Raw genomic sequence first — 20,797 nt, forward strand, 5'->3', positions numbered from 1 at the left:
TCAAGCAGCATCCTGGAACACTTCCTTCCTTGAAGGAAGAGCCATGAAGGTCTACTCCGACACAGCTAACGCAGATCCTACCACTGTAAACTGCAGTGTCCCCCAAGGATCCTGTACAGCCCCCACCCTCTATAACCTCTTCAAAAAAAAACTCCTCGACTTACTTGACTCCCTGGGTGTTCCATTTACAAACTATGCAGATGACACTCAAGTACTTTTACCCCTATCTGGACTCTATCACCAAGACGCCACGGCCCTTCACAACATCTATGCCACTATCCAAACTTGGATGGCAATCAATGGCCTCTGTCTTGACGGGGAGAATTCTCATCCTGGGCCAGTCACACACATTATCGAAACTAAGCCCCCAATACAACAACTTCAACATAGACAACTCAACCATCTCCATACATCCTCTGTCAAGACTCTAGGTGTTCACATTGATGCAAATCTATCGATGACCAAACAAGTCAGCACCATAGCCTCTGCATCAGCGTTCAGCACCAAACTCATCAATGCCATTATACCCTACTTATCCACCCCCAACCGCTTGGCCATAGCTAGAGCAACTATAGGAGCCAAACTCGATTATTGCAATGTCCTTCTAGCCGGCACCTCCGCCAAAAACATTCACAGACTGCAAACCACCCAAAACAATGCCCTAAGAGCCGCCATGAACATCCCTAGAAAAGACCATATATCCCACGCCAGACGTGAAGCCCGGTGGCTCCAGGTCAAACACTGTATTACTCTGAAAATCCTCACCATCACTCACAGGTACATCAACAAAACCGCTCCAGCATACCTATCTGAAGCAATATCAAGGACCACATCCACTCGCCCCACCAGAGCTCAGTACACCAACCAGCTACACATACCATGCATAAAGAGAGCCACAGCGGGAGGTCTAGGCTTCTCCTATATTGCACCAAATCTCTGACTCCCTGCCACCCTTAGAGCTGAAACTTCCCCTCTGTCTTCCGCAACAACCTCAAGGCCACTCTCCTCAACTAGCAAGTGGAGTACTGCCTCCTCCACTACTGCCATGTATATTGTAATATAACACAAATGTCATATAACTATATTGTAACCTGCGTATATACTGCTAATGACTATGTAACTATATTGCAACCTGTATATATATTGCTAATGACCATGTAACTAAGTAACTAAGCTTTGTATTGTAACAAGTGCCACAATGTCCTTGGGCTGTTGTGCGCTATATTTATACGAATAAAACAAACAAATCTGATGCCGAAATCTTGGAAGAAGTCCATGATCCAAAGGACCAAGTTGAAGAAAGTTTAAAAGAAGGAGGGAATCCCCCCTACTCAGCAAACTGACTCAACCTTACCTAAATATGCAACTCCTTGACAGCAGAAAAATGGCACTTCAGTCTCAAGTGGCAGTTCAATTACTGAGGAATCTGTAGGGCATATTAAATCTTTGGCAAGCTCAATTCACTACTTTGGCCCTACAAGAAACCAAATCAATAGGGTTGCATTGATCGAACCTGAAATAGAACTTCCAGAGGAAAACCACGCCTAACCAAAATCAAATGAGGTAGGTTTGTTAAACCACTTGGATCCTATAAAAAACAACACCTTAGAAAAATCGACGAGTACTGCCAAAACTCACCAGCTATCCGTCAGCACTTGTTGTTGACGGTGACCTCATTTTCACAGTTCATACAAACAAATGAAGATCCCACTCTCACAAGGACAGGAAGTGACAAAGAGAGAGTCAGCCATCCAACTGCAACAGACGCTTTCCATCATGGCGACTAACAAGCTCATCCAAACCTAGCAAATGAAAAAAGAGCTCACAATTCATGTGTGGAAACCTCCACCTTGAACGCAACACCACAAAACAGAAGATCCAGAATAATAGAGAACCAAACTTGTAAATACATTCCTACCAAAAAACCCTACCTAGTAACAATCATGTCCACAGTGACTATAGCTCTAACACCTTTCTCCAAGTTATACGAGGCGATCAATGATACACTACGAGATCATAACTCTTTGATTGCCTTAATGCATACGAAACTAATTCACTTGGATGGATACATAACCACAAAGGAAATGGCTAAACCATTTACTAGGGACCAGGGTTCCTCGACTAACTTTGAGGATACCATCCCATGGACCACAGACCAACTACCTCAAATAGGAAACAAGCCCCATATTCCATCTACTTCTCTACACAACAAAAAGCAGAAAGAAGCATTGTTACAACAATCAGCTCAGAAAGGAACAAAAAACCAAGGAAGAACTAAGATAAAAAAAGAACAGTCACAGAACTTCTAAATAGCGAAGCATTTCCGAAAACGGCATTTCAGAATCAAGAACATCAAGATCATTTGAAAACCCCAAATATAGATCTCATAGTAAAAAAATCCACAAACAAGAATAAGATCATTTGAAAACCCCAAATATAGATCTCATAGTAAAAAAATCCACAAACAAGAATAATGGCTGCATATTCCTAGAGCTCGAGACCCCTCCAGAAAACCTAAATTCCATAAATGTGATTTCAGAGCCTGGACAAGTTGAAATAACTATAAAAGACTTGAATAGAGACTTTGCTATTTTTGAGAATATAAAAAAGAAACCTGTGGACCAAGAGCAAAGCACTGAAATGGGCTTAACATCCAAGTCTACTAAACCCAAACAAAAAGTGATGGAAGAAAACCTAAAAACCATCCCAATAACTGCCCCTAGTTCACTCGCCAATAAAGAACAAGGCGTGGCAGTATTGCCTTCCACACACAAAAAACCCCAGACAGGCGAAATTCTTTACCAAAGTGGACAATATCAGAATCAAGTGTCGACTTGATGGAAATGAGTCAATACTCGATAGAAGATTCTGCATCGAACCTACTACAAGCTGTTCAAGACCATCAGCACAACCTTACAACAAAATATCACCTTTTGCCGGAGACCAGGACGCCAGAAGCTAAAGCTGACCAGATCCATTTGCCACCCTTCCTAACTCTGGCAAAAAAAAGAGAGCGACTTATGGAACGATGGCTTTTGGAAAAAAAAAGACCAAACCATTTCTAGGGTACACCAGCCAAGGAGTAGAGAAAGGCAAATGACAAACCAACATGCAAAGGAAGCTGATAAGCAAATAAATGACAGAAATAGATTGAAAGATAAATCAAAAAACATGCAAACGAGAGGAGGGGGAAACTCTGGTTTACATTATCGGTCAAGAAGTCGGGTCAAAAGAGGCCCCCATGACATGACAGACCTCTAGTCAAACATTACCGTAGTAAACACAGACAACCTTTACTTCAAGAATCGCACGGTCCAGGGCATGAAACAAAAAAAGCCATTCAAATTGAAATTTTTTTTTGATAAAAACCAAAAAATAATCATGAAACGGAAAGCAATCTTAGCGCTGTTTCAATCTGTACCGAATTTAAGACAACTACGTACACAAGACTTGAATATCATTGAGTTTGGCAAAGAGGGGCGACTCAATCAAGTTTTCTTCCATATACCATCTCCGGTAGTGAGAAGAATTTTGATTGACTCTACAGCTCGATTCTGACTTGGTTAAGCCATTAGAAATTAAAACACCATACAGGACACATGCTCGACACCACAGCGAAGAAAAATCTAAAGAATTTTTAATAAAGTACAGTGAGGATCCAAAATTTAATAGAAAAACGTATTACTCCAAAGTGTAACCTAAGGAATCAGCAGAGAGGACAAACAACTTGGCAGTGTCTAAGCAAGCAATGAAGACAAGAGAAGCTCAATATAAAGACCCTATGGGGCTGGGCAGGAAGCCAAATGGCCCCAAACTACATTTAAAAATACTTTCGAACATAACATTCCTGAGGGAACAACATTAACTTTTAACTGGCCAGAAGGCCGACAAGATCGATTCTTCGAGAACCAAGGACCATGAAAATTGGACTTGGCTCTCAGAGGCCTTGGTATTGGAGCAAACAGATAGCAATCTGAAATAAAATATCAAAAACAAGTCTAGCTAAAAGAACCATTCCTATTTAACACACTGGAATTTGGCTCATGGAATACTAGAGGATTTTCTCATCTGACAAAGCCAAGTGATATAAACCTGGGCAATTTTGACATCTTGTATTTGCAGGAATCATGGCTAATGAACAAGTCGTACTTGGATGGCTATGAGATTTCAATATCGCCAGCTGCCAAAGGTGAGAAAGAAAGGCCCACTTCGGGACTAATCCCAACCGTCAAAACAGTCGGCTTAGTAACAAAAAAAGTCCTAGTGTGCCATCCCTTTATTTTGGTGACTTTAATAACTTGGCAACAAGCCAACACTCCCACGAAAAATCTAAAATCGATAGAAAGGTTGTTGGCTGGAAAAATTACGATCATAGTAATAAATGTATATTGGAATCCGAAAGCACCAAATAACAAAGACTTTCTGAAGACCGTAGAACAGACAATTGATGATGCCCAAATAACTTATCAGGCAATTCATACAATTGTATTTGGAGATGTGAACGGAGTCTGTAGAGCCACACCTCAGGATAAAATTGATATAAAAAATGCAACAACATCAAAAGATAGAGGAATGGCTTTGTCAAAATGAATGGCCTCGAGTGGCCTTCACAATCTCTATCTATTAGATTTAAATCAATTGCAAATACCAACTTGGGAACGGGAAGGACAAAGTGCAGTTCTTGACTACATTTTTACATCAAGAGAATTCCTTCCCTACATCGTATCTTTCCAAGTTATAAGAACATCAAAGAGTGACCACAATCTTCTAAAAGCAACCTGGAAGTCAATGAAGAAGCAAAAGCCAAGAATGACAACAGTAATTAAACAAAGCTCAAGTGGAACACGTCTAAAAATAACAAACTCCATTATAAACTCTCTGACCAAGCGATACAAAGAGCTAACAAATCCGGACCCATTCATTAATGAGGGAATGGTGGTTGGTTATCAACCACTACTTACGTGTTATCAACATAGACGCAATCCTTCTAAAAAGAATGATTCCCAACATCTTCATGCTTTTTATGCACTCGTTATGGAAAAGAGGAAAACAATGAGGAGTGAGAGACGACAAGCATTGAAGACTGGCTTGACGGATTCCTTAGAAAGAGCAATCATAATTGCAAACACCTATAAGAACTGGCTATTGTTCCACAAGAGAAAACTTTACCAGGCTGACTCAGAAGAGATGTTACGAGCAATATGTGGATGCAAAACAAGGGACATCTGGTCACTGATTAGACACACGTCAGTAAAGATAGACGCCTTACAAAATAATGTAAATGAAGAAACTTGGATTTCCCATTTTTCAGGCCTCTTCTCCAACTTGAATACTAGTTGCCAAAAAGACACACAGGCCCTCATTACGAGTTTGGCGGTAACCATGCCGCTATTGGCGGCATGGCTGCCGCCGAAATCGCGTCGGGTCCGGGTCCTCAGAATGAGGACTTACCAGGCCATTCCGAGTTTGGAAGGCCGGTAATTCCTCCCTCCAAGGACCCTGACACAGTCCTTCCCCATTCCCATTTAAGCCCCCATAGGGCTGAATGGGAATGGGAGAGGGAGCAAACAACTAGCCATTACGAGATGGCCCATTGTTTGCTCCCTGTTCCCCTCGCGGGACCCGGTAAGCATGCCTGGTTTTCCCAGGCATGCTTACCGTGTCCCGCGAGGGGAACTTGTAATGCAGCGGTACGGAGTGAACGGCGCCGGCACCTTTTACGGCGCCGTTCACTCCATACCGCCAGGGTCGTAATGAGGCCCACTGACTTTAGAACGTTCCCTACGACGAAGACATGATAATAAAATAGATATCAGCATTAAATAGATCTAGTGCTCCAGGTCCAGATGGGATTCAAAACATCGACCTTAAAGAATACCCAAAAGTGTGGACTCCTTTCATTTCAGAGATCTTTAAAAGATGCAAACAGTCAAAACCAGTACCTAAATCATGGAAAAGTGCAACAGTTGTTCCGATATTGAGAAAAAGTTCTAGAGATTGTCCAAGGAATTACCGTCCAATAGCGCTTTTGGATGTAATAGGGAAACTATTTGGATCTTTTTGTTTAGACAACTTCCAGGCCTGGGCGAAAACAGCAGCCTGTTCAGACCTATTTCAAATGGGGTTCGTAAAAGATACAGGAACAACCGCAAACATATTACTACTCAGCTCCCTAAAGGGAAAGATCAAAGATGGGAGCCCAAGAATTTGTATTGCCTTCATAGACCAGGTCCAGGCATTTGACCAGGTCGATCGTGAAAGACTTTGGAAAAAACCTGAAGGTTGGAATTGTCCTAAAACAATTTTGGAACCGATTCAAGCACTCTATGGTGATACAAGCATGAAGATAAGGCTAAATGGCGAAGGCTTACTCTCTGAGAACATCACAATGAGGAGTGTAGTTAAACAAGGGTGTTCTTTAGCCCCTGGCTTATTTAATGCATACTTGGGTGACTATCAATATTCGGATACAACTATTTGTTCCTTTCTACCTTCACTAGGAGGCGTTAAGATAACGCGCCTACCATATGCTGACGACATGATACTCGTCGATCAAACTCCGATTGGCCTCCAATGACTAATAAACAATCTATCTGAATACATAAGTGATAACAACTTGGAGATCAATTAAGGACAAGACAAAAGTGATTGTACACAAAAAGTCAGCAAAACTAGCCAAAAAGCTCTAAGAGCACCTTGAAGGAGCAAAAATTGAGAGAGCAAAGGCATTTAAATATCTGGGCATCATCTTGAATAACAGTACAGTGGAGCAACAGATGCAGAACTTTTGCTTTGAAAAAATAAGAAACTTGATGGCGCAAGCCAAAATGGTTGTTAGGAAATATGGACGGTTTTCTATCATCCCTACCATCAAATTCTACACGGCCAAAGTCGTTCCTGCTCTGATCTACGGTGTCGAAGCTTTGCCAGAAATACCATCTAAAATTTGGCAAAGATTGGAAAGGTACTTTTGGCAAGCATCTGCTGAATTCCCCAACATCGACTCCTATGCCAACCATTCGGTGTGAACTGGGCCTTATGTCCCTCTCCGGCACAGTAGAACGTAACAATTTGATACTATATAGAAAAATCATAGCTCCTTCTCGTGCAACAGTGTTTGAAATTATCCACACAGAGCTTGCGGAAAGCAAAAATAGTACTTTGACAAAATGGGGAGAGAAAAACAAGTGGATCAACCCGAACAAAATAAAAAACAAACTTTTGGAAACAGACTGGATAGAAGCGTTGGACCAAGCTCACAAATATGAACTGACTGCAGACGTTGCATCAATTCCAAAGGGTGTGAACCACTTATTTGGGTACATGGAAAAATTCCCTAACAAAATCTTTAGAAACACCTTTTTAATAATTTGATCAAACTTGCTGCCAACAAATGACATTTTGGAAAAACAGAGGCTTATCATCTATGAAAACCTGTAGACACTGTAAAATCCCTGAGCAGATGGAATCAATCAGACAATTACTCCTACTGTCTGGAGCATTGACCAACCAAAGAAAGATATAGCTGGGCCATCTACTCTCTAAATACCAGTCATACAGTGAGGTAGACTGTTTGATCAGATTATTGAGCGAGGAAAAATCACAGTGGGTAGTAGCAGTGGTGGCCTTTTCCTGGAATTTGGATTTCTGAAATTCTGAAATAAGAAACTGAAGGACTGAAGAACATGGTTTCTCATTTCTTTGTTTTCCAATTCCTTCCTTCTTTTTCATCCCTGTGATCGCAAAATGGAATAATGAAAAGATGAAATAATGACAGTGATGATTTCTTGTAAAAATTGTAAATCAAGTAAACAAGTACATAAAAAAAAAAAAAAAAAATAGTACCTTTTGCATTTTTAGTTCCTGATTGTCGGTGAAGAAAACTACCTGGCCCAGATATTTCAATGAACAAAAAAAGAGGGAGCCAGACATGTGATGTCATCAGTGATGTCATCAATGTCATTTGTGATATCATCTTTGATGTCAAGGGTGGTAGGCCTTGCAGTGCACAGTGCTGGCATGAATTATGGTTGCTTAGCTTACCATAACTGCTGAATTTATGGGGACTTCGCGTTTATTAGTAAGCATAATATGGATAGGTTAATATTAGTGCAAAGTAACTACAATGTCCCTTTAAAAAAGCTTTTGCACTGAATTTGATAGCTTTTTATTAGGGTAACTGAACCATAAAGTCCTTTTAACAATGTTTTTTCACTGAATTTGATAGGTCTTTAGTAGCGCAACTTAACCATAACGTCCCATTAACACTGTTGTTTCACTGAATATAATTTACAACATGTATGGACCGTTATAAGGGTAGCCCATGGCTATTGCAAGACTTAAGATTCCATCAGGCTGTTTTAGGAACGTACATGATACTACGGGGCTATCATTTTGCTCAACCACATGGCAGTTGTTGAAATGTCTGTAGGCAGGGTCCAGCAAAGAGTGCACATGTGTACTCATGTTTGTTATACTTTTTCAGCATGGAACATTTAGAAAGGTAGGCTTGAGTAGCAGGGCTTAGTTTCTAAGAGAGAAAAAAAGCATTATTTGTAATAGTAAAAATCAAACAAGCTCAGACTTGCATACCTGCTCAGATTGTATTTCTTCACAGGCAGTTACCATGAATATGAACATACATGGATGGATCTTTGCCGCTATGAGCCTTGTTGAATACAGAGCATCTTGGTGTCAAGCGACCTGCCACAGAACATCATCATACAGTAGATGCATGCTGCACAAAAATAAACACAATAATAAACACTAGCATATTAGTCACGATGAAGAGGCATGACCAACAACATTCGAAACAAATGAACCCTTTTTACCCTCTGCATAACACACAACTACGCCCTCTTGAAGTTTAATGTGCTGCGCTCGGGAATCACAAGCCAAACTGACGCTCGGGTGGCAGTTGCCACACTTATATCATGTTCAGGAGATGCTGGATGTGGGTGGCAGGCATGTTTTTTCTAGGGAGGAGGGGCCACTATAAGCGAGGTTGATGGTGACTAAACCCAAGGCATGATTATTTTAAAAGTATTAGGTGAGTGCAGCCATGAGGTAAGTGAGGACCATAGCACCATACACAATACATAGCCCGAGCACCATACACAGAAATGAAAATGGCAACTACCAACTGAATCTGAATACAATTATGGGCAACTAGATCTTCACGCTCAGTGTCTTTCTGTGCCATTCAGAAACACTTCAGTGGAATAGATCATGTTGTTAAATGTGACCCCTCCATAATGTATATGTGCTTACAGAAATGTACTTCATCCAGTCCAGCTGATATATCCGAACGCCTTTTCTTTTTAATGACGAAATATTTGCTAACGCAGCATGGTGGCAACATTTGAGAAAACAAATCAAACAAAAGCATAGTGTTTACAAAAATAGCTTGATTGGAACATGTATATTTAAAATGTCTGCTGTGTTTGCACAAAATTATTTATGTCTAGCATAACTTCAGCTTAAAAGACAAAACAATAAATAATACCCCAAACATATGCCATGCTGCAAGTAGGAACAGCTTACTACATCAAGAAGAAACTGCATTTCTTACACAGCAAAACAAAAAATATGTCCCAGCAGATTTGATTTGAATGGATATGTATTACATGCTAGACACAGACACAAATTGATTGCTAAAACCAGCTTTAATTTCGAGTTTAGTGCATTTGGTGCATCTAGAAAGCGATGCACAAAAGTGTTAACAGAAAATAAAGTTAAAATAAATCTACCACAAGAACATCAAATCATAGATAGCGGGAAGATCAGGTAGCAGAATAATCCAACAATATGATAAGCAAAAGGCATGTGGGGAAAAAAGAGAAACCTTAGAATGAACCCACCACGACAGTAAATAGAGTACATGAAACATACAAAATGACAATGTGCAAATTATCAATGATTATATTTAAGGTGCAATTATGCAATATGTTGTATACCATTAGCAACTCTCAGTTCCTCAACCCAATTTTATGTAGGAACACTTTTCTAACAGAGTGACATTTCACCTTCTTGTTTGACAACATCTTTTTTTTTGCCTGAGCGTATCATCATCAGGCTCATTGGTCCTGTGGACAATGTTAGTCCATATATGGAATAAAGGCACAATAACCATATACTAAATGACACGCCAGTCGTGAGGGTCGAATTCTAAACAGGTCTGGTTTATTAGTCAAAGTATCTCAGTTGGCTGACTGGGTCTCAACGCCTCACAACATGTTTTCCCAGACACCGTGAGATGAGAGAGAGCAAGCAGTGCTAAAGCAGTCATATAATACATAATACATCAGCCTTTACAATACCATTCGGCCAACACTTATTCATGACGAACGAGCTAGGGTTCAGTAATTGACAGTTATGACAAGCCTTCATTCAGTCTAAATATTATTATTCTAGCAAAGGCTGCAGAGACAGTTTTCTGGTATGGGGAGCACAGGGCACTGGGGCAGGCGAGGATATCATGTTCTAGCAGGGAGACATTCCAACCAACGTTATCTGGTCGCTGCGGCTCATGAGCTAAGGGTCAGACAGTTCTGATGGAGAGAAAATACCATCCTCCATGAAGGAGCAGTTAGTTGCATATAATACATATTTAACTGCCTTTTACAACATTGCTTGCAAGACAAAACTGGCACCTGGGCTACTGATTAGGCGCTGCTCTTTGCACAGCTTCAAGGCCTCAATGACAGGAAAACAATGTATTTTTGTATGGTTCTACCTTCCTGTCTATGTTAGCATTTCAGAGTTCAAGCTGTCGCCTCACACCGTGTGTGGATTTGAAGCATAGAATATATTTCCAAAGCGTTACAAAAACAAAAATGGCCGGCATTTTTCAAAATGGACTCCCAATGGTCACATTCAGGTTTCACGGTTTGCAATGTTTGTCACATGATGCGATTTGCTTCTGGCCAACATACTATTCATATCATTTGTGCTATACATTTGCATTTTCAGTATAACAAACCCTCCTTTTGGCTTTAAGCCAATAGCATCATCATCCATACATTGATGAGACCATGTGTCACTTTACGAACTACCCATGTCACTATCTCCATCCTCATCAGAAATATTGATTGACATAAACTCTTTGATTATTTCATTTTCATGTTTGAGACCACCATTTATCATATGAGGAGTGGGCTTCACCTTTTTTGCACTAATTGTCTGTACGCATTCACTTGTAATTGTGGAGCAAATGGCTGGCAAACATTGCATGCAGCAACAGCAAAATATGAGTACATTGAATACCTTAACAAAGATTGCACTTAGTTTCCATCCCCAGGATCGTAACAGTTCCCAGAACCATGAACTTAAGTTTAGATTCCAGCCACCTGTGGGAACATGGATTTCAGAACTTAGAACGTGTAATTTCTTAATTGCTTCAAATATTGTAGGGAAGGACTCACTTACAAATACGTGGCAAGCTGATCCCACTAATGTGCATACACCCCCACGGTCAGTGAAAATAATGTCAAGAATCATTCTATTTTGAAGTGCAACTAGCCTGATTGCTTTTTGTTCCAGTGTCATGTTGTAAAATATGCCAGTGGTTCCATTAATTGTTTTTTCTAACACCCAGGCAGTTTTCTAATATTCCATGAGTTTATTGCCTGTCCTCAGAAAGTTATAAAGGATTTTTTTGTGTCTCCAAAAATGTGCCCGGCAGTATCATCTCGTTGTGGCCGAGATCTAGATATTTTTGCTATTTCAGAAGTTTTGGCGAGGAATACACCAGGTAACAATATCCCTTCCCAATTTCTGGGTAACCATGGATAAGCTTGATTTCCACACACAAAATAGACAGAACCCCTCATATGTAATGGTTTCTCTTCATGCTCAAGTATAGCAGTATTTAACCTTTTTTTTGTAAGCAAAATGGAACAGAATGTGGATTTTGATTGATAGTATAGCAGGGGGGGCATGGCATCTTTGTTACCAACTGGAGCAATTTTGAAAGTTATTAGGGACTGGTAAGGCCTAGAGAGTCTATCAATGGGACTGGTCGATACAGTGTTCATTTTACTCTTATTTGTAAACACAGAACAACCCAGTGGTGCTAATACCAGTCTTTCAAATTCATTCATGTTTATTCCGTTAAAGTTTGCAGTGACACTATCATTCCATCTTCCAAATAATAGAGCTCTTAATGATGCATAACAGGCAGTACTTAGGGGTAGAAGATGTATATACCATCCCTTTCCTCTTTCCCCGTGCTGGGGTAAATGCGAGCAAACCCAGCAATTGGATCTATTCAAGATAGCATGGGTCATATTCATAATGAACAATAGTGTATTGTTATCATAACCTTTTCTGTGTTTCACATCTCGTGACGAAAGAGTGTAAGAAAGCACATAACCTGAGGTATTCATAGTGGCAGCATTGACAGTTGGCAATATGGCGTTCATGGGATGCATAGTTTCCAAGTACCAAAACATTGGGATTAGTGCAGATACAATATAGATAGACACAACGATCAGGAGCAGGCTAGTCTTTGTAGACCAAGTCCTTTGGAGCAGTTTTAATGTTATTGTCTATTGTTCTATCAATGGCAGCATCAGTGCAGGTGGCAGCAGGAGTGAATACAGGCATGATCTATAAAGCTTATTCCAAGAAAGGTTTCTCAGCATCCGTTGGAAAAGTTCTCCACGGCAACACACGTGTCATCAGAAAAGTTCAAACAAGTTCGATTCAGCCTGCTTTAAGATGGCAGCAAGCTGTTGTTTACCTCAACAGTTCCAAAAAGGCAGGAGCAAGTATCAATTTCAATTTTTAATAGGGTCGGTACCTTTTGCCCCTGATTGTTCACGCTAGGTTGCAAAGCACTTCACTTTCAAAGATGGCACCGGGAAATCGTGTGTCAGAGCTCTCATCCGATACAGCTCATAGCTCCCTTTCCCTAGACCTCCGTTTCCAGCTTCGTCCATGAGCAAGAAACAAAGGTTGCTGATTACTTCTGATTTCGTGGATGCAGATTGTACCTCAAAGCTCCAGGTACAGTGTGATCGATGAACAAGGCACTGTCGTTATTTGCAGCAGATGCAGAAACAGTGCCAACCGGCGATGCAATCAGTGATGATGATTCAGTGGATGAGCAAAGTTGAGGTAAACCTGATGTTTCAATCTTTGTTGCAATCTCCCCAGGTCCCTTCTCGGGCTTAAGAAGCAGTTCCGGCTGAATTTCGGCGATGTCTTAGTGGTTGCTCAGGGCTGGTTTTCTCTGCACGTCAGGATTATCGGTCTCTTTCTCATCTGGCAAAGGAAATGGGATTCTGTTTGTGTGCGTTGCATGGATCCAGGCTTTTGACTGTTCACTCGAACTGCAGTCTGCGTGGCCAGAAGCACCTGGTACGGTCGCTTCCAACTTGGCACAAGCAAAGATTTTCTTTCAAACTTTTTCACTAGAGCCCACTCTCCAAGTTGCAGACAATGTCCTGGGTCTGTATATCAGACAGGAAGAGCCTCCTGCATCTGCTGATGAATCAAACGCAAGTTTTGAGTAAACTGTCTACAATAGTCAGTGAGTAACGGATATTCAACATCCTTCACTTTTCTCGGACATGGCACATTCTAGACATTGGCTGGTCTCCCCATAACTATTTCGTATGGTGAGAGACCAGTCCTTGCCTGAACAGATGTGCGCATACACAACAAAGCCAGTGGTAATGCATCAAGCCATTTCAAAATGCTTTCGGTACATATCTTGGCCAACTTATTTTTAAGATACCGTTTTGGCATTCTACCAAACCGGCACTCATCGGATGTCTAGCTGAATGGAATTGTTTATTGAATCGGAGACCTGCACAAATCTGAAATATCACAGCCACTATAAAATGTGGGCCATTATCTGACCATATGACAACGGGAAACACAAATCTGGGAAAGTACTCCTTTAACACGGATTTCGCTGTTGACATAGCTGAACAATCTTTCAGGGGGTCGGCCTCCACCATTTGCCAAATGCACAGACCACTACAAGGACATATTTATAGTTGTGGCATCTTTCCATTTCTATGAAGTCAAAATGGATGACCTCAAATGGCATAGAGGGAGGACCAAAATGTCCTATTGGTGTCACTGTCCCTTTTCCAATGTTATGTTGTAAGCAAGTCATGCAATTCTGAACCAATCTCTCAGCAGTTTTCTTAATGTTGCCATTGTACCATACAGAATCAAGGTGCTGAGACATCTTTGTCGCACATATATGTGGTGGTCTATGGGCCATGGTAAGCATTGCCATAACATATACATTTGGCAACATCCATCTATTATTTTCTTTGTCCACCCAACAACACTTGGGATCTAATTCTGCTGGACCTGCGGACCATTGTTTTATTTCCTCAGGAGTGGCTTCTGCTTGTATCTCTTTAACTGTCTCAATTCCATCCTCTATCATGCAGTACACAATCTCTGTTGTCTCAACATACATTTTTTGTGCAATTCAGTGGCAGTTTGTTTCCCGATTCAGTTTGCAAATGCGTTTCCCTTTCCTACATTAGACATTATTTTCTTATGTGCGTCGCATTTCATTATTGCTAACCGCTTGGGAAGTGCAAGTGCTGACAACAGTCTCACTATCAAAGTGCCATGTTGAATCTTAGTTCCATGTGACGTCAGAAAGCCCCTTTCAGCCCATAATCGACCAAAATTGTGGACCACCCCAAAAGCATATTGACTATCAGTGTAAATATTCACACTCAGGTTTTCAGAAAGTTCACATGCTCTGGTTAACGCTATTATTTCTGCAGCTTGTGCTGAGTTATATGGGATTTGTTTGCTCTCTACAATGGTTTTTAGTATGGTAATGGCGTAAGCAGCAGTTGATGTGCCATTCGGCAATTTAAAACAAGAGCCATCACAGAACAGTTCTTCATCTGGCTCTTTCAGAGGTGTATCAGCTAAATCAATTCTTCCTTTTGCCTCTTGTCTCTTGCTCAGTAATAATTAAGCAATCATGTGATAATCGTTTCTCACTCCCTTTTTCACTGGGAGGGGGCAATAACTCAGCCGGATTTTAAATGCAACATCTCTTAATTTGAATATGCGGTGCATATAGGATTATCTCATACCTAGTTAGTCGTGTGGATGTGAAATGTTGCATCTGCGTTCTACTTAGAAGAACGTCTACTGAATGGGGCACCTTCACGGTTAAAGAGTGACCTAAAACCATCCCCTCAGGTTGTTTTACGGACACGGCAACTGCAACAACAGCTCGTAAGCAACGTGGCAAAGCACATGCAACAGGAACAAGCGTCGAAGAGAAAGAACTTCATGGTCTATTACTGCCCCCGTGTTCCTGAGTCAAAACAGCCAAAGCACATCCATCATTTTCATGTACAAATAACATAACACACTTCTTATAATTTGGCATGCCCAAAAACGGAGCTGAGCATAACGCAGCTCTGAGCAGATCAAAAGCTTCTTGACACGCCATGTTCCATGGTAAAGATAAAGTAACATCCTTCTTTGTCAATGCCACTATGGGTTTCACAATCATAGAAAAATTAGCAATCCACTGCCTACAATACGAGGCCATGCCATTTAAAGCCCTGGCTTCCTTTTGCGTTTTTGGAATAGGCATATCAGAAATGCTTTCTATGCGTTCTGGTGTCAATCTTCTTCCCTCCATCGATAGGAGGTAGCCCAAATACGCCACCTCCTTTCGACAATACTGGAATTTCTTCAGAAATGCTTTATGACTGCATGCCACTGAATATGTCAATAACACAACTGTTCCGTCTTTCAAAATGTCCGCTGAATCTGCTGTTATCAGCAGGTCATTAATATACTGCAGTAATATGCACCCTGCTGGTAAATCAAGCATATCTAGCTGTTCCTTCAATGCTCTACTATAAATACTTGGACTTTCAGTGTAACCTTGTGGAATACGTGTAAATGTGAATGAGCGCCCTCCTAATGTAAATGCAAACAAATATTTGCTGGTTGGGTGAACGGGAATGCTAAAGAACGCATGTTTCAAGTCAATGACACTGAATTGTGATGCAGAAGCTGGAATCATAGTTAAAATCGTGGTCACATCGGGACTAATGAAAATTGGGGATCTACTACTTTGTTCACCGCGCGCAAATCAATTACAAAATGGTAAGGGATTTCATTCCGACCTTCCTTGTAAACTGGAAGTATCGGGCTATTGCAAATGAGAAATCTCTTCAATTATATTTCTAGCAATTAAATCTGACACAATGTATTTCAGCGCTCTTTCATCTTCACTCGAAATTTTGTATTGCGGAATACGCGGTAAAGTAATTCCTTCCTTCAAAATAATTTTTACTGGTTCTACTTTCAAACATCCTACATCATTATCGTTCAGTGCCCATATACAAGTGGGCACTTAACTCAATTCAGTCGGTAATGGCATAGATACAAATTGCAATACAGGAGTTTGTTGTGGCGAAATCGTCAAACATTCTCCATCAGGAGAACAATACATTACCTCATTCAATTTCTTCAATTTCTTCAATAGATTCAATCCCAAAAATGTTCACCGCAATTTGTCGTCAAAAGAAACAGACAAGATTTAGTAAATGGACCCAGTGTGATTGGCACTGGTTGTGAAACTTGACTAATTACTGGCATACCTGAGACATTTCTATGCCCTGACAATTGTATATTTGGAACCAGCTGATGATCGATTGAACATTTCTGTGCACCTGTGTCCACTAGAAAAATGTGCTTCCTATTCCCAACCTTCATTTCTACATAGGGCCCTTTCTGGTAAATGGGAATAGGCACTGGTTCCAACCCCTGTATCGGGCTATCCTAGGGGAACAGTACATCATCAGATGTAAAGTCTCCAGAGTAATATGCATTGGAGAGATTATCAAAAATGTTTCCACCATTCATGGCGCATTGTTGATTCTGATTAACCTGATTATCCTGACATTGTGGCTGCATCTAGTCTGGCCTGCTATTCCTGGCCGACCTCTAAACGGTTTCCTTGACATAGTCCCATTCCTCATCTGTAATTGTGGTCATTGTGCGCGCCAATGGCCTTCTTGTCTACAATAGGCACACTGGTTTATACCTATTGGACCCCCTTGCATGTTGGATGATAATGAAAATTGGACTCTGGGCAGTGCATTTCTGCCACATTTATTATTTTTGGCTACCTGCTGCAGTAACACTCTGGTTTTCAAATCTCCTTTCTTTCTTATTTCCTTATCCTTTTCTGAATTTACTTGGTTCTCATAACATTGGACAATATGTAATACTTCACTCGTCGATCAGGGATCGGCTGTGTACAGATCTGCAGAGGTGTCTCTAATCACTTCTGAAGGGGCGCCCCAAACTCCTTCTGATCCCGGTCCGACAGCCACGTCCTCGACTCGTCCTTGCCTTCAACATATGCGATGGAGCATCACAGAGAGGGTCCCTGTTTGGGCACCATTTTTGTTAGTCCATATATGGAATAAAGGCACAATAAGCATATTCTAAATGACACACCAGTCGTGAGGTTCAAATTCCAAACAGGTCTGGTTTATTAGTCAAAGTATCTCAGTTGACCGACCGGGTCTCAACGCCTCACGATATGTGCTCCCAGACACCAGGGGTGTGGCAGTGTAGTTATGGTTAAGTTGCTGTTTCCGTAGGAAGAGCACTTTTTGGGCGGCTTTGGTGAGGTTTCGCTCCCCCTGGACGAATCCTCACCAAACTTTGCAAAAAAAGTATATGGGCCACTCTGAATTTTTTTGCAAAGTTTGGTGAGGATTCGTGCATGGGGGAAAAGTTATAGGGGGGTCCCAAAATTTCTATTTTTCCCATAGACTGAATGGGAAAAATGTTTTGCTCGCGCCTACAGCCCAAACCGCTGGATGGATTTCAACAAATTTGGACCAGGAGCAGTGGCTTGGTCCCAAAAGCGTGCTTTTGCAAATTTGGTGAAAATCCGTCCAGTAGTTTTTTAAAAAAATGACCAAAAAGTAGGGCAAAAAAAATGTGTGATATCTGTGTTCGGTCTGCGGACGGACTTCCCTGTTCGCTCCGCAGACAGGACGGTGATTGGGCCAGCAGATTGCGTGATGTCCGCAGACATCTGACGTGCTCTCTCGTTGGATGCGGTGAAAGCGTGCAGTGCGTCTGGCTTCAGAGACGCCCGCCATCTTTCTTTCCCGCATGAGAGGCTTTGTCAGGTCAGCAGGAGCGTGTCTTTCTCCTGTTCCTCCAACCCCCGCTCATGCCCCGTGTCTGCCCCCACACCCGCTCATGCTCTGTGTGTCTCTCTCCCTCTCCCCACCCCCCGCTAATGCCTCGTGTGTCTCTCTCCCTCCCCCCACCCCCGCTCATGCCTCGTGTGTCTCTCTCCCTCCCCCCCACCCCCGCTCATGCCTCGTGTGTCTCTCTCTCTCCCCCCCAGCCCCGCTCATGCCCCGTATGTCTCTCTCCATCCCCCCCACCCCCACTCAGGCCCCGTGTGTTTCTCTCCCTCCCCCCACCCCCGCTCATGCCCCATCTGTCTCTCTCCCTCCCGCCCACCCCCCGCTCATGCCTCGTGTGTCTCTCTCCCTCTCCCCACCCCCCGCTAATGCCTCGTGTGTCTCTCTCCCTCCCCCCACCCCCGCTCATGCCTCGTGTGTCTCTCTCCCTCCCCCCCACCCCCGCTCATGCCCCGTGTGTCTCTCTCTCTCCCCCCCAGCCCCGCTCATGCCCCGTATGTCTCTCTCCATCCCCCCCACCCCCACTCAGGCCCCGTGTGTTTCTCTCCCTCCCCCCACCCCCGCTCATGCCCCATCTGTCTCTCTCCCTCCCGCCCACCCCCCGCTCATGCCTCGTGTGTCTCTCTCCCTTCCCCCCGCTCATGCCTCGTGTGTCTCTCGCCCTCCCCCCACCCCCCGCTCATGCCTCGTGTGACTCGCTCCCTCCCCCCACCCCCCGCTCATGCCCCGTGTGTCTCTAGCCCTCCCACCCACCCCCCGCTCATGCCCTGTGTGTCTCTAGCCCTCCCACCCACCCCCACTCATGCCCCGTGTGTCTCTAGCCCTCTCACCCACCCCCTGCTCATGCCCTGTATGTCTCTAGTTCTCCTACCCACCCCCCGCTCATGCCCTGTGTGTCTCTAGCCCTCCCCCCACCCCCTGCTCATGCCCCGTGTGTGTCTCTCCCCCCACCCCCTGCTCATGCCCCGTGTGTCTCTAGTCCTCCCACCCACCCCCCGCTCATACCTCGTGTGTCTCTAGCCCTCCCACCCACCCCCCGCTCATGCCCCGTGTGTCTCTAGCCCTCCCACCCACCCCCTGCTCATGCCCCATGTGTCTCTAGCCCTCCCACCCACCCCCTGCTCATGCCCCGTGTGTCTCTAGCCCTCCCACCTACCCCCTGCTCATGCCCCGTGAGTCTCTAGCCCTCCCACCCACCCCCCCACTCATGCCCCATGTCTCTCTAGCCCTCCCACCCACCCCCCGCTCATGCCCTGTGTGTCTCTAGCCCTCCCCCCACCTTCTGCTAATGCCCCGTGTGTCTCTCTCCCTCCCGCCCACCCCCCCGCTCATGCCTCGTGTGTCTCTCTCCCTCCCCCCGCTCATGCCTCGTGTGTCTCTCTCCCTCCCCCCACCCCCCGCTCATGCCTCGTGTGACTCGCTCCCTCCCCCCACCCCCCGTTCATGCCCCGTGTGTCTATAGCCCTCCCACCCACCCCCCGCTCATGCCCTGTGTGTCTCTAGCCCTCCCACCCACCCCCTGCTCATGCCCCGTATGTCTCTAGCCCTCCCACCCACCCCCCGCTCATGCCCTGTGTGTCTCTAGCCCTCCCACCCACCCCCACTCATGCCCCGTGTGTCTCTAGCCCTCTCACCCACCCCCTGCTCATGCCCTGTATGTCTCTAGTTCTCCTACCCACCCCCCGCTCATGCCCTGTGTGTCTCTAGCCCTCCCCCCACCCCCTGCTCATGCCCCATGTGTGTCTCTCCCCCCACCCCCTGCTCATGCCCCGTGTGTCTCTAGTCCTCCCACCCACCCCCCGCTCATACCTCGTGTGTCTCTAGCCCTCCCACCCACCCCCCGCTCATGCCCTGTGTGTCTCTAGCCCTCCCACCCACCCCCTGCTCATGCCCCATGTGTCTCTAGCCCTCCCACCCACCCCCTGCTCATGCCCCGTGTGTCTCTAGCCCTCCCACCTACCCCCTGCTCATGCCCCGTGAGTCTCTAGCCCTCCCACCCACCCCCCCACTCATGCCCCATGTCTCTCTAGCCCTCCCACCCACCCCCCGCTCATGCCCTGTGTGTCTCTAGCCCTCCCCCCACCTTCTGCTAATGCCCCGTGTGTCTCTCTCCCTCCCGCCCACCCCCCCGCTCATGCCTCGTGTGTCTCTCTCCCTCCCCCCGCTCATGCCTCGTGTGTCTCTCTCCCTCCCCCCACCCCCCGCTCATGCCTCGTGTGACTCGCTCCCTCCCCCCACCCCCCGTTCATGCCCCGTGTGTCTATAGCCCTCCCACCCACCCCCCGCTCATGCCCTGTGTGTCTCTAGCCCTCCCACCCACCCCCTGCTCATGCCCCGTATGTCTCTAGCCCTCCCACCCACCCCCCGCTCATGCCCTGTGTGTCTCTAGCCCTCCCACCCACCCCCGCTCATGCCCCATGTGTTTCTCTCCCTCCCCCCACCCCCGCTCATGCACCGTGTGTGTCTCTCCCTCCCCCCACCCTCTGCTCATGCCCCGTGTGTGTCTCTCCCCCCACCCCCTGCTCATGCCCCGTGTGTCTTTAGTCCTCCCACCCACCCCCGCTCATGCCTCATGTGTCTCTAGCCATCCCACCCACCCCCCGCTCATG

This window comes from Ambystoma mexicanum, chromosome 12, assembly GCF_040938575.1.
Source record: "Ambystoma mexicanum isolate Mex_15411 chromosome 12, UKY_AmexF1_1, whole genome shotgun sequence".
In the NCBI taxonomy this organism is placed as follows: domain Eukaryota; kingdom Metazoa; phylum Chordata; class Amphibia; order Caudata; family Ambystomatidae; genus Ambystoma; species Ambystoma mexicanum.